Consider the following 15,873-nt stretch of genomic DNA (forward strand, 5'->3'; position numbering starts at 1 on the left):
AACCCTGCTCTTGCATGCTCAGCACCCACAAACCCACAGGCAAGGACACTCAGCCATCTGATAGGTTCAACTGATGCCAATTCAGTCCCAGTTTACTGGTTTGGCTCACAATGAATGAACCTCAGTGGGTTGGTCTTCAGTGAGTCATAAGCCAAGATTAGTCTAAAATGGCCTCTGAACTGAACCTCCCCTGACTTTTGCCAGTTCCTAAAACGTTGTTTCACTTATTTCCTACCAGTCTGTATCCATTAGAGATCCAGTCATAAAATTCATCTATGGGTGTTTCCTCTTTAAATCCTATGGGAACTCTTGTAAATAGTTATCCAAACACATAAACAATAACATCTCTCACCACTCAGTGGGCACCTACTATCTATATCTGAATTTCTGCACTGCTGTCAGAAGGTTTTTATTCCTATTGTACACTGAAGGAAGGAACTGAAAGCTCAGAGAGGTTCAGTGGCTTGTGCAAAGTTTCCCACTTAGTAAATGCTAGGCCTGGTTTCAAAGAAGATTGCTAGACTTCTTTTTGATGATGCAAAGCTACCTTCCTCTCCTGCTGCCGCATGGAAGTGTGTGCAAGCGTCGGGGTTGAAAGCGTCCTCTGGGCCCAGGACAGCTGTCAGGATCCCCCTTCAGTTTTTAGATCACAGGTGGATCCAAGTCATGACAGAACAATGAAAGTCAGAGAGTGGGAAATGAGGACTGACCACTCAAAGAGGGGATCCAGAGAAGGAAGAGGGAAGGGAAGGAAGAAGGAAGAACGCTGCTTCTCTTACTCTGGTGATAGTGACATCAAGAGATATTTCCTGTGAGCATGGTCATGGAGAGAAGTCTTTCCTGTGAGACCATGGCTGCTGATGGAACCCCATCTTTATTAAAGGCACAGTCTGTATCCTCAGAAGGACACTGACAGCAGCCTTGCCTCTTGGAGGGAGGGCAGTTTCCTACTTGTGTGAAGGGGAGTCAGAAGGGTCATCAATAAGTCATTACAGACCCCTGGGAAGATGCCATATATCTCACAAGAAGTGCTATGGAGAAAATGGGACCACGATGTTTTCTCAGGCACTCACAGGAGGCTGCCAGAGATATCCCTGCCTCCCAGCTCAGAGCTACCCTTGGGACCCAAAGCCCTGCATCCCCAAAGCTGCATTTTGAAAAGCAGAGTTTTACAATTGGCACATTTCTGTAAACACGTTGGTTTAACTCCAATTTTACAGCTCAGTTACTCCCTGTTACGCACAGTCTGTAAAGCATTTACAATGTTGTTCAAAATCTATATATTATTTACATTCCCTGCCCTCCATGCAGGTAATACAGAACTAGGAACTTGGCGAGAGTCCTGGGGAAATGGCTAGGATTACACAGAAACCGCAAAAAACGACAGCAGCAGGAACAGAGAAAGCGATGTGGAAAGAATAGGGAACTGCAACCACAAGTTTGCCAAGTGAGGAGATCCATTCATGCAGGGCACTTGGGAGGCATTGGTAACTGGCAGATGGATATTCAGCACGACCACACAGCCTGTGTTTTAGGTTACTGTTGCTTTTTGAATTTTTTCTCTTGCTTTGTTTTTGTTTTGTTTTGAGATAGGGTCTTGTCTCATATAGCCCAGGCTGACCTCAAACTAGCCATATAGCTGAGGATGACTTTGAACTCCTGATCCTCCTGCCTCGACCTCCTGAGTTCTGGGATTACAGGACTGTACCACCATGCCTGGTTTATGTGGTACTTGGCGTTAGAACCCAGGGCTGGCTTTGTGCATGCTGGGCAGGCACTCTACTAACTGAGTTACATCTCCAGCTCATAACCTGTATTTTATGAGAGTTTGTTTTTCCAACATTCCATAGAAAAACACCTCGATTTGGTTATGACATTGCTTAAAGTTATCCAAATTTCTCCCTGGGGTTCTGAGCCCTGAGGTTCCCCTCCCTTCAATATGATTCTTGGAAATTGCTCTGGGCCCTTTTGACAGGAGACCGCACCACACATGGTTTCTCAGTTTAGTCCCCAGGCCCCCAGAGTGGGCTGCTCAGAGTTGGCAGCATCCATTGCCTGGTCCTCAAGTGGTTTTACCCCTCCTAAAGGGTAGACCTACCTTTGGTAAAGCCCATGTAACTTCTGACCCTTTAAAAGAAAAAGAATGCAAAACTTAAGAGTACAAAATCTGTTACAAGAGGCTGGAGAGATGGCTCAGCACTGACTGCTCTTGCAGAGAACCTAGATTCAGTTCCCAACACCCATATGGTGGCCTACAATCGTTCGTAACTCCAGTTCCAGGGGATCTGACACCCTCTTCTGGCCTCTGTGGGTATTGCACTACATGGGTGCACTTAAATATATGGAGGCAAAACACTCATGCACATAAAGTAAAAATAAATAAGTTAAAAACATTAAAAAAAAAATCTGACACAGGGCCTGTGGAGGGGCCAGTACAAGAAGAAGACTCTAAAGTTTAAGCCTTTGAAATAAACCCACCTCTGCCCCTTCTTTAGCTCTGTTCAGGAGCAGATCTATGCTGGTCCTGTCTGATGGCAGGGAGCAAAGTCAAACTTGGCACAAAAAGAAGACTAGCTATTGATTTTCAAGGTCAGAGTAGAAAGCAGAAAGAAAAAGATCTGGATAATAAGTAAAAATAAACCTGGCAAGACATATGGGAACACGGAGTAAATCAACCTGATAGTTATCATTTCAAAGATCTTGTTAGAGATTGATATTAGAGAGAATATTTGCTGCTTTCAGAAAATCTATAGGCAAACAGCATTTTACATTTGCATATTATTGTTGTTACTGCTATTTTTCTTCAATGCTGTAAATTCCTGGGAATAGGGTTCGCCCAATTGCCTTGGAACCTAACACCTAAAAATTGAGCCATTTTTGAGCTACACGCTTAGCAAAGCACAGAGTTCTGCCTCTGGCCTCTGAAGTAAGACTGGCTGCCAAGAGGGGCAAGTGTAAGGCAAGAAGAACATCGAGTCTCCTGCTTAGATTTGATCCTTTGCCTACTCGAGCTGGTGTGCTGTGATGAATAGAAGAAAGAGACATTTTAGGATCCAGAGTGAATTAGACCAATGGACCAAGCAGCGAAGTCCAGCCAGGATAACAGACCCATGTCATCATAGGGGAGGGAATCTATACCTACGAAAGTACAGCAATGTCTGAGACCTGAGTTGGCCATGAAAATGTGGATTCCAGTCCCAATCCCCCAAAAGCCTTTGAGCTCAGTATCCCAGGCCAGGTGGCTGGCAGTATATCAGGCTGACCCAGCAGAATTCAAACCCAATAGTCAGAGCTGGATCCAAACAATATGCCCTTTGGATGCCACAGTCTTCTTCATCACTGGACCTGAGAGGGAACGGAAACTGCTCAATTAGGGACACACCAGTATATCAGGAACCACGTATGACCCTGGGAGGGGCAGAGTAAGGGTCCTGTTGGGAGGAGACACAAGTGGGTAAGAGGAGGGCAGCAGGGAACACAGATCTACCCAAAGACAGGAAAAGACCAAGATGACACCAGCCTGCTGTCCTTGGCTGCCAGTCCTGAGGAGTCAGTGTCCCTTCCAAGCACTGAAGCTGGGCTACCCTCAGGCTGGGCCCATCTTCTGCCTCCTGTTGACTGGAAGATACAGTATCTTCAGGAGGTTCTTTGTGTATTTATTTTGGTCTTCTCATTTTGGAATCTTCTTGCTGGTATTTCTTAGTTGTATCTGTCTCCTTTTACCAGACTTGACAATCTGGGAGAATATGCCTTATCCATTTAACAAAAGCTTCCTCTCATGAGCTCTCACTGTGAGCTAGGAATTGATTGAGGAATTGACCTTAAATTGTCTCACTCCTCCAATACTATTTTTCTGTGTTGGAGACCCAAAGCTCAGACAGTAATTCATTTTCCTAAGATTACACAGATACTTAAGTGTTACAACTAGCACATAAGCCCTGGATGTTTGACTCCAAACTAGATATGAAAATATGACTGCAGTCAACTCTAGATTTTCAAAGTTTAAAAATAAATCCAAAGTGATTAATCTAAAATTCATCAACATTTGACCCTGGAATATGTTTTTGTTCATATTTGAATGTGGGTATGTTTGCTATTCTAGGAATTTGCAACTGCAAACAAAGTAATAAAGATGTTTTGTAGGTGCTGGGGAGATGGCTCAGCAGTGAAGCGCTCACAGAGCTCTTGCAGAGGACTCAAATTTGGTTCCCAGCAGCCATGTAGCTCATAACCACCTGTAACTCCAGCTCCAGGGTATCTGATGCCCTCTTCTGGCCTCTGCAGGCACCTGCACACATGTGGTGCATATTCACATAGACATATGCATACACATAAATAAAAATAAATATTTTTTAAAGATTTTTTTTAAAAGAAGCTCAAAATTATGAATCTCTCAACTCTGATTTTCTTTCTAGAACTAATTCCCTACACCGTGTGCAGTCCCCACCTGCTCCTCTGTACCTGAATCCTCTCCTCTGCTCAATTCACAGCCCAGGAGTTCCCTTGAGCTTCCAGCACACATTCAACTGCTTATCGGTCATTCTTCTTGGCTGGATAACAGGTATCACAGATATCCTCCACTTGGAACTATGTGTCCTGCCTCCTTCACAGGCTGTTTCTCCCTGTGATCATCATTTCAGGAAGGGTAACACCACACACCCAACTGCCTATCCAAAAACTTGAGAGTCATTCCTGATTCCTTTTTTCACCCTCCACATCCCATTCAGTGCTCATTCCTGCTAGTTCTTCCTCTGGCACACATCCTGAGTCTCATCTAAGCTGTCCCCTGTGGGTTGCAGGGGTTTTCAGAAACAGCCTCGGGCCTCCCATCTATAAAGGAGGTAGCACAGTGATTACACTTTTTTATGACTTCTGTTTTATTATTATTGTTGTTGTTATATTGCTGTGCATATCACAGTGCATATCTAGAGGTCAAAGCACAACTTTTGGAGTCAGTTCTCTCCTTCCACCATGGGTTCTGGGTGTCAAATGCAGGTTGTCAGACTTGCATGGCAAGTGCTTTTCCCACTGAGCCATCTTGCCAGCCCATCTATTTGTTATCATTTAAATTGCTCAGAGAAACATTAATGTTTCCAGGCACAGCCCTGCCCAGAACAGGGAGATGGCTCTTTCTAGACTAGGATTCTGATATTTAAGATGTCATACATTCTATAACCAAAATATTTTTTGGTCCAGCCATCTAATTTAGCATGACAAAATTCCCATTTGGGGAAAAAAATCATTTACCTATTTCAAATGTTTTTGGGTCCCCCTGCCCTTTTGACCTCTCTAATGCTAACTGCTTAAAAAATAAAACTTTAAGGAGATCATACAGGCATATCATGTTCGAATGACAACAAAACCACATGTTAACTCCTTTGACAAGAATATTTATTTTTCAAATGGCAAAGATGGCCTCAAAGTAAACTGGGCACTCACTGACTCTCTCAGCTGCTTAAAATAAATTCCTCTTCTGTGAAGTATTGAGGATTGTTTATTTCTCTGTGCCCTCCACGGCAATCTGGATTTTCAGTTACCCTCAAAGTGGACTGAAATGGGAGCTGTAGTCACTGGTAGATTAATTATATATTTTTTTCAAATATTTTCAGCACACTCTTCCAGTTATACAATTGACCTTAAAGAGTAGATCTTAAAACCTTGGCGTCTATAACACTCTGTGTGTGTGTGTGTGTGTGTGTGTGTGTGTGTGTGTATTTCTCACGATTTGTTGCGACTCTGTGTGTCCTGACATACCCCAAGCAATCCTACAGAAATAGCGATAACGCTGCTCCCCTCTGAGGCTGTGGTCTTTCACATACATTCCTGGGAAATGTAAACTTTGTGGTTTCCAGTCCCATGTCTTGGAATACAGATAGGAGCGACTTTTACTGTGAAAAGAACACATGCACTTTGGTTTACATTAACATTCATTTGAGCTGTGCAGAGAACGGGCGAGCCTCTTGGGATCAATATTTACTAAATCTAAATCTCCGTTATACTGCATCAGACTTAATTAGTACTTAAATTCTAACTTAATTGTGACAGGCTTCCTTCTGTTTACATTTCTGAGATTAAACAAGCTATCACCTCCTTAGTGGTCCTTCCTGAAGAAGAAACACAGCTGGCTCAAAGTTAGTTGGGATCCCTGCCCCCTTTCTCCTCACCTTTTTAATTCATAGATTAAAAATAAAGGAAAAGAAAAACTTCTGCCCTTAGACCAGCTGTTAGGCAAATATAAATTCTGAGTGGCATCTAAATAAATTAAACATAAGTAGCTGCCATTTATTTTTTAATTCAGAATTTGAGATATTGAACTTGGGAGTATGATTGAATGACTGGTAATTTTACAGCTTTAGTAAAGGTGAATAATTCCTGGTGATTTTTCTATTGGTTACACTAATTTACCAATCAAGAGTTTAAAAGTTAAAAAGAGCAGCAGAAATTAGCTCATATTCCATGCCCTTGGCCAATTGTGACTATCTACAAAACACTATGTAAAAAGCTGTTTTGGGGTGCAGAGATAGCTTAATTGGTAAAGGGTTTGCCTTGCAAACATCAAGACCTGGGTTCAATCCCAGAACCTACATTAAGAAAGAAAAAAGCTTTTTAAAGTTGACAGAAAGAAAGAAAGAAAGAAAGAAAGAAAGAAAGAAAGAAAGAAAGAAAGAAAGAAAGAAAGAGAAAAAGAAAGGAGAAAAGCAAGCAGGCTGGGTGTTCATGCTTGTAATGCCAGCAGGGAGACAGCAGAAACAGGCAAATCCCAGCATCTAGCCTTAATAGGAAGCTCCAGGCCAGAAGGAGATCTTGTCTCAACAAACCAAATGGATAGTGTCCTGAGAAATGACACCAGTGTTGTTTACTGATCTCCACACACATGCACACATGCACACACACAAGCTATCTCCTGGGTACACAGGACCATCTTTTGATTTCCTTTGTCATCATCTAACATAAGGTGGGTGGTCTTTAACCTCTTGGACAGGGCTGGTTAGAGTTCTCTTTAACCTCTTGAATAACTGAGGTCAACTGTAACCAAGCAGAGAATAATTTTCAATCTCATATAATGTGTATGGCAATAACTCCCTTAAAAAAGGAGAACAGTTTGAAGAAAGGAAAAATAAACAGCTTTAGAAGCAACTCTGAGTTGTGGTTAATGGAGCAGGATGCAGCTGTGGTCAGACACAGCTGAGGCAGGGCAGGCAGCAGCCTGAAATTGTAGATATAAATTAAACCCCTGTGGTTGGGTGGCTCTTCAGGGCTGTGACTTTGGGCTTGCATGACTCATAATTAAGTACACAGAAAGGGTTTGGTGAAATGATGAACAGGGACAGCCGAAATCCCAAGGTTCCTATATGCATGCTTGTTTTGACCTTTCCCCACAGGTTGTGAATCCAGACCCCCTTCTTTTCCTTGGGAGCTCTTCAGTGTTCATGAGTTTGGTTTTACCTGCAGAGTTTCAGAGAAGCTTGGTGGCTCTATCAGGAAAGACAGTGGGGCATATTAATTAAAACTCAGACATCTGCCAGGTATATGCCTTTAATCCCAGCACTCAGGAGGCAGAGGCAGGTAGAGCTCTATAAGTTTGAGTCCAGCTTATCTACATAATGAGACCCTGTCTCGAAGAAAATCAGAAATCTAAATCTGAAAACCCATTTCTACCACACTTTCCAAGTTGTATATATTTCTGAGTTGCAATTTCCATGTGAATAAAATAGGGCTGAGCACTCTGTGCTTGTCTCATAGAATTAAATGAGATGGTGTTTTTAATACCTAATATATAGACAGGGTCTATGAGTGACAGATGTATGAGGAATTCTTGCTGGCTTGACTCAATCCCTCACTGTGCTGGATAGCTTTAGAGTCAGCTTGACACACCTGGATTGAGCGAGCCTCAATCGAGGAATTGCCTTTGTTGGACTGGCCTGTGGCCATGTCTGGGGGGCATCTTCTTGATGAGTGATGTGGGAGGGCCCAGACCACTGTGGGTGGTGCCACCCCTGGGCAGGTGGGCCTGTGTTGCATAAGAAAGCAGGCTGAGCAGGGGCCAGGGGAGCAAGCCAGTAAGCAGCGTTCCTCCATGGCCTGTGCTCCAGCTCCTGCCTCCAGGTTCCTGCCCTGAGTTCCTACCTTGGGCTCCCTGATGAACTGTGACCTGGGAGATGTAAGATGAATAAACCCTTTCCTCCCCAAGTTGGTACTGGTCAGAGTATTTTGTCACAGCAGTGAAGAACAAACTAGGACACTCACTTAGCAGTTACAGAGCCACTAACCAGAGAGGACAAAGAGAGAGAAGCAGCAGGCAGCAGCGCCTCGGCTAGCCCAGAGGCAGACCATGCCAGTCCCCTGTCAGCTTACAACCCTTATCAGCAAAAGCGAAGTCCTCGAGGGCACTTCATGGGCTCCATGACCTTTCTCGTCTCACACCCTTATACCTCTGTCCCTTTGTTGCCGTCGTCTGCTGTATTTTTCTGCTCATCATTTCTCAAGCACACCAGGCATCTTTCCTGTCTTGGGGTCTTTACACCTGCTGCTCTCTTTGTCTGGGCACTCTTTCTTCAGACATCTACCAGATTGCCCCCTCCACGCCTTTATGCCATTGCTCAATTACCTTTGCAGAAAGAAAGGCCATCCATCCCCTTATCCTTTTATTTTTCTCATGGTGCTTATTACCTGACACTCAAATTGCTTATATTAGTTCTTGCTGCTGTGATGAAATACCTGGAGAAACAACTTGAAGGAGGATGACTTTTTTGGTTAGCATGGTTTCAGTGCTTATTTGCCAATTTATTCATCTCTCTCTCTAGAAGGTATGCTTCATTGGCTATTTCACTCGCCACTGTATTCCCAGAACCTAGGATCATGCCTGACACATAACTAGCATCTGAAAGGCCATGGACACTCATTGCCCCAGAGGAAGGAGGTAAAAAACGTTTCAAGGCTTGACTATCCTCCAACACAGGAATTATGCAGGCCTCCATATTATCAGAGCGAAGGTAACAACAGGGGTAGAGAGTGTTCAAATGAAGATCTGCTCCTGGGAAAGGACACGTGGGTTCCAAGAGTGGGGTCACAGGAAGAAAATGGGGAGCTTGGGATGGGTTTCTAAAAACCCATTCTAGGGCTGGAGAGATGGCTCGGTGGTTAAGAGCACTGGCTATTCTTACAGAAGACTCAGGTTCCAATCACAGCATCAACATGATGGCTAACAACCATCTGTAACTCCAGTTGCAGGGAATTCGATGCCTTCTCCCGTTCTCCATGGGCACTTGCATGACACAGGTGCACTTACACACATGCAGGCATAACACTCATACACATAAAATAAAATTAAACATAAAAAATATTTTTAAAAATTCTTAAAAAGTGGGTATATAGATGAATAAGATTGTGTGGGATGTTCTGTATGATATACACACACAAAAAAAATCAACAAACTAAAGAAAGGGACATATTTGAGGAGGAAGCATAAAAATTTACTTCATGTTAATTAGTAGAGGTGATAAACATTACTGTTGAAATCTACCTGATGACTTTATATCCATACTCAGGTGCCGAGGATCCGAGTATAACGGACTGTGACTAGTAATAATCAGATATATAGAGATTAAAGACACATGTGCAAACATCTAAGTGTTAGTAGCATTAAAAATGTAGGAGTTGGCATATTTTAAAATGAAATGGAGACCTTTTTTAAAGGGTAAAACGCATTCAATTTTATGTCTTCAGGGTTTATACTGAGTTCAATATTTTATAACTGTATTAATTCAACTGTGAACCTAAATATGTACAGTCACTTTTGAAATAGATGTATCCTTGCTCTGGAAATTGTTACTGAATATGTTAAAGCTGTAATGAAATGATTCTTCTAATCTTGTGGTTATTGAATTAAAAAAAAAACATTCTAAAGCCTGAGCTTTTTCTTTTAAATTTTTATTTATTTTTTACTTTTATGTGTACAAGGGTTTTGCATGCATGTATGCTAAGTGAACCTATGTGTGCAATGCCCATAGAGGCCAGAAGAAGGCTTTGGATTCCCTGGAACTGGAGTTCAGATAGTTAGCCACCATGTAAGTGCTAGGAACTGAACCTAGGTCCTCTATAAGAGCAACCAGTGCTCTTAAGTGCTGCACCATCTCTCCAGTCCCTAGGTCTGAGCTTTTGAAGAGGGAAGGGAGGAGTTGTCAGGGAAGATTGAACTGAAGGCTAAAATAGAAACACTCCCCCGCCCCTGACAGACACACCTACCACCACCTACATACCTCAGAAGGGGGCTTCTCTGGGAAGAGCCACACTCCCAATATAGAGTTAAACCTTTTGGAACTAAGTTGTGGTCCCCTTGGCCAAGAATAACCTAGTCTTAAGGTTGCCATTTCTCAACCTGTGCAGGAAATCTTTACTATTCTTGTTTGTCTTCTTTTTGTGTGGCACCTTCCAGAAAATTGTCAGTTTTCCTTTAAAAGAGTTGGAATGAGGACGTTGTATCTCTGGAAATTGCTCCACACCCCAGACCTTGTTAAGAATGTATAGTATGGTGAAAAATAAATCATTCCTGCTTTAAATGTCCAGTTCATTTATCCTGTAATAAAAAAAAATAGCCTCTCTGCACTGGCTTTCTCAACTTATCATTTCTTCAGGTGACAGGGGTATTACAACATACTTGTTTGCTCCCTGTGGTAGTTTATGATTACTGTTGTTTTCCCTGCAGCATTTTAAACAATGATGTAAGTCTAAGAAATCTGACTACCAAATCATATTGTTGCTACCCAAGCATAAAGTCTATAAAATCAATAGTGGCTTTGTGTGACAATTCCCAAATGTCCTTTGCATTCTAATCTGTATTGTTAACTTCTCGGCTGGGTGCAGGGTAAGTGTTAACATGAAGGAAAAGCTGGCAAATTTGATACCAAAGTTGTTTCTTCTCCCTTTCTCCCTAGACACCTAGGGAACACACACACACACACACACACACACACACACACACACACACGACAATGGAGAGCCCTGTGTGAAAAGCAGAAGCCAGACAGTGTGGTTCTTAGATTTTTCTTAAGGAGCCCCCATTGTCTTTATCTGGGGGGACAGGAAATTAAATCTGAGGCCATTTTTAATCACCATCATCAGTAACAGTGAAAAAACCCACAGAAGTGAGAGTCACACTCCTAGTTCTTAACTAAGGATAATTTCTTGTTTGTTTGATAGCTGCAATTCACTGAAGACATCTGAGGCCTGTGCTATGTGCTAAGCCTTGTACTTAGCACTTTTCTTGCATTGACACATTCAGCTCCAAACCCAAGGACGCATGCATATTATTATACCCATTCTTTAGATAAGAAAACCAAGATAGACCCTGAGGCTTAGTGACTTTCCCAAGTTCATCAGGCTAATAAATAGCAGAACTGGATGCAAACCCAGACCTCTCATGCTCTTAACCGTCACTTGTTGGTTTTGTATTATTTTCTCCAAGATTAGACAATTTCATGGAAGAAACAGTGAATTTGGAGTAAAAAGGCTACATTCAAATGCCAACTCTGCTGTGAACTTGAGTAATTTGATCTTTTTAATTTCTTCTGCTTTTCCCGTCTTTAGATCCCCACCAGGATTAAGAGGCTCACATCAACAACATACAGGAAGGCATTTTCTAAACTGAAGAAAGCCCTGAAGGACATGATGGCTATGGCAACAGCCCACTGTGCCCTTGTGTTATGGCTCTAACTCACTTTCCTTCTTCTGGAAATGTAACGAATGCAATAGATGAAACTTAATACAGCTCATGAGCCCTAGGGTTGGATTTCATATCAAAGCACAGAGTCCCAGAAGTCGTGAGTTGGGTCAAGCTGTATGTGTTAAAGGGTGATGTGTGTGTGTGTGTGTGTATGTGTGTGTGTCACAATGTACAGAATAATGAGCAGGGAAGGCACTGTACCTTTCCAGGAAAGTGAAGGATGCTCAGTGCCTCTGTAACTTTATAGTGCAGTAATTCTTCCTGAACAGCACTCATACCACACTGTTTACAGTCTTTGAAGAGTGTGGTCATGTGTGCCAAAATGTCCAAGCAACCAGAGATACTCTGGCTGTTAGAACTGCAGGAATATAGAAACTGTCATTGACATTTGGCTTATGATTTCTGAGTTTTGCTCCTTTTTTAAATATTTTATTAATTTTGGGGGACAATTTCATACATGCACATAATGGATTCTGATTGCTGTCACCCTCACCCTCTCTTGTCTCCCTCACACCTCTGTTACCTCCCCCTCCTGCCTGCAAGTCCCTTTCCCACATTCATATCTTTTTGTTTTGTTTTCTGATCCATGGAGTTTAACCAGGACTATCTGTGACCATGGGTTTGGAACGATCCATTGGAGTTTGGTGGGTTCATCGGTGGGTACATAGCTAAAGAAAATGTTTGCCCCTTTCCCAGAATCCATCAGTAACCAGTAGTTCAGCAGGAGGGGCAGGGCCATGTGGCCCCTCCCCAATCTATGACTGACTATCGGCAGGCCCAGTTTCGTGTAGGCCCATCGCAGACAGTCACTGGTGCTGTGAGATCATGATTGCATTGACTATGCCATGTCTAGAAGATGGCATTTCACAGCACTTCTCTCCATCTTTTGGCTCTTACATTCTTTCCTCTCACTCTTCTACATTGTTCTGGAAGCCTCAGATGGGGTGGTATGAATGTCCCATTTAGAGCTGAACTCTGTATTCACCGTTCTTACTTGTAAAGAGAAGTTTCCCTGATTAAGAATGAGGGTAACGAGCCATCGTGCTTTGCAGTGCAGGCTCAGGGCGTGCAGGGTGGACACAGAGCAGGGAGTTGCATTCTCTGGAGTCCTTAACCACGGATCTAAATTGCATTTACAGTGCCAGCCATGAAATTCCTTCTTGTAGAATCAATCAGAAAACACTTGAGTGCCCATAATTGTTTTGGCTCTATTGCACTAATGGGCACATCTTGCCTGTCAGGTTGCTATTGTGGTCCACTGAGTTCTCTGCTGTGTAAGACCACTGATGTCTTTTGACCCCTTGCAGCCTGCATTGTACCTTCTGGCACTATGCAAGCTGGCTGACAGGGAGGAGGCTTTCAGATCAGTTCCAGTTTGGTTTTTCTGTATCCTGTACCCAAGGTGTGTGTTATCTTCAGCAATGGGTCTTATCTCTACTTCTGCTGGGCAACCAAGAGAAATGGCAAGAGTCTCCATTGTTTCGGTAGCATATGGGGCATCCATGACCAATGTGGGAGTTTTGTTCTTTAGTCAAAAGATCCTCATAACTTCCCAAAACTTAAACTCTTTTTCAAGTATAACTTTGAGCCAATGTGGAAATCAGCATTCAACCAATGAAAGGTATTGCTAAACATAAGAACCACAACTAGAAAACTCTAGCAGAAAAGTTAAGGAGAAAGCTTCATGACACTCATGTTGGCAATGATCTCATAAATATGACTCCAATTTAAACAGCAAAAATAAAAAGTGCGGGGCTTCACAAACTGAAAAGCTTCTTCCCAGGGCTGGAGTGATGGCTCAGCAGTTATGAGTGTATGCTGCTCTTGCAGAGGACCTCCTTAGTAACTGGAATTACAGGCTGAGCCATCACATGCAAGTTGTCTTTTATTTGTATGTTTAATAATAGCCATCCTGGGACTAGAGAGCTAGCTCAGCGGTTAAGAGCACTGGCTGCTCTTGCAGAGGACAGGGGTTTGGTTCCCAGCACTCACATGGCAGCTAACAACTGTCTGTAGCTCCAGTTCCAGAGGATCTGACACCCTCTTCTGACCTCTGTGGGCATTACAAAACATGGGTGTACTTACATATATGCAAGCAATACACTCATACACATAAAATAATAATTATTATTTCTTGGACTTTTTGAGACAGGGTCTCCCTATAGCTCCAGCTGGCCTGGAACTCACTATGTCAACCAGGCTGGCTCCGAACTCACAGAAATTTGTCTGTTTCTGCCTCCTGAGTGCTGGGATTAAAGGCATGCACCACCACACCCAGCTTCATGCATATCAAATAAAAGTAATTTTTTTAAAAAAAGAGCAAGTATTGGCAGGGATCTGGAGACACTAGAAGGCTCACACACCTTTGATAGCAATGCAAAAGTGGTGCATGTACTGTGGAAACTAGTATAGAGTTTCCTCATAAAATTAAAAAAGAAAATGACGTTGTCTGATCCAGCAATCTTGTTCATGGGCAGAGATCCAGAATCACTGAAATGAGGGTTTTAAAGACATACTATTAATACTATCATGTTCATTCCAGGACTGATCACAGAGGACCAGATGAAGAAATGGCTCCACTATCCACTGACAGATGGAATGAATGGGTGGAGAAAATGTGATATCTACATACTATTACTCAGCATTTAAAAAGAAGGAAATTCTGTCCCTTAAGACAACATGAAGTGGCTTTGAGGGCATTACTAAAAATCAGGTCAGACATTGAAAGACAAATGCTGCATGATTGCACATATATCAATATCTAGAATAGTCAAATTCATAATAATCCTTTTCATAAAATCATAGGTGCTGGGGATGCAGCTAGGTGGTCGCATGCTCATCTAGCATACATGAGATCCTGGGTTTAGTCTCTAGTACAGAAAAAGAAGTTGTAAAATTTGAACCAGGCTTAGTGACTCATGCTTGTAATCACAGTACTTAGGAGGCTGAGGCCAAAGGAGTACCATGAACTACAGGCCAGCCTGGGCTGCAGAGTGAGACCCAGAATAAATAAAAAAATAAAAATAAAATAAAATAAATAAAATAAAATAAAATAAAATAAAATAAATCAAGACTGTGGTAATAGTAGAGGTGGGAAGATAGCTCAGTCAGTAAAATACTTGCCTTGAAAGTAGAAGGACCCAATTTTCACTGCACCCCCATCCCTCAGAGCTAGGGGAAAAAAACCAGGTGTGGTGGTATGCACTTATTATTTCAGCACTGAAGAGGCAGAGACAGGTGGATCCCAATATTCTCATTGCCTCCAAATCAAGGTGGATGGATGGATGGCTCCTGAGGAAAGACACCCAAGGCTGTCCTCTGGCCTCCTCTTGTACAAGCACACATGCATGTACACACACACATACAGAGAGAGAGAGAGAGAGAGAGAGAGAGAGAGAGAGAGAGGAGACAGAGAGGAGAGAGAGGAGAGAGAGAGGAGAGAAAGAGAGAGGAGAGAGGAGAGAGGAGAGAGAGGAGAGAGAGGGAGGGAGAGAGAGGAGAGAGAGGAGAGAAAGAGAGAGAGAAGCTACTTGGGGAGGGGAAAGGGAAATGGAGACTTACTAATCAGAAGACAGAAAGTTTCATTTACGTAAAGTCATCATATTCTTGAGGTCCACACTGCACCTGAAGACAACAATATATATGGCACGTTAAAATCTGTTCAAAGAATAGATCTCATGTTAAGTGGTTGATAAGAATATTTCCAACTTAGCAATTTCAGACTATACTTTCAGGGATCATTTCTATAGTTTGTTACTAGAGAAGTTTCTTTGCATTCTCTCCTGAGCATGAAGCCGGCTCGTGGTTTTGCTTTCCTGCAATTGCCACTTGCTGTTGGTGAATGTTCTTTTCTCCTTTGGGAGAGTAGATGGAGAGAATGCAGTCTGAGTGGAAAAAAATGAGTATTTCCAGAGTTCAGTTTGGTTGGGAATTATTCAGCACTCCTCCAGTCTGTAATCTAAGTGCCCAAGATCCTCATAGAGCTAAGCCTCCGACTTTCCGGGGACAAGTGTGCTGGCAGCACGTTCAGTAACTGCTGGCCTCCAGGAGCTTGGTGGAGGCCCACTAAACCTGGTCTTTCTAGTTGTAAGAAGGCAGAAAACTGAAGTCATTTGTCAAATAATAAAAGGTGGAAAAATCCAACCACTTCA

The 15,873-nt window shown here is 42.6% G+C and overlaps 1 pseudogene; it reads left to right on the plus strand.

Moving 5' to 3' along the window:
* The first annotated feature begins 15,440 nt into the window (after positions 1-15,440).
* Positions 15,441-15,610, plus strand: LOC115069217 (annotated as a pseudogene).
* Positions 15,611-15,873: the final 263 nt, after the last annotated feature.

Source organism: Nannospalax galili, unplaced genomic scaffold (assembly GCF_000622305.1).
Source record: "Nannospalax galili isolate Female #2095 unplaced genomic scaffold, S.galili_v1.0 scaffold451, whole genome shotgun sequence".
Taxonomy (NCBI): Eukaryota; Metazoa; Chordata; class Mammalia; order Rodentia; family Spalacidae; genus Nannospalax; species Nannospalax galili.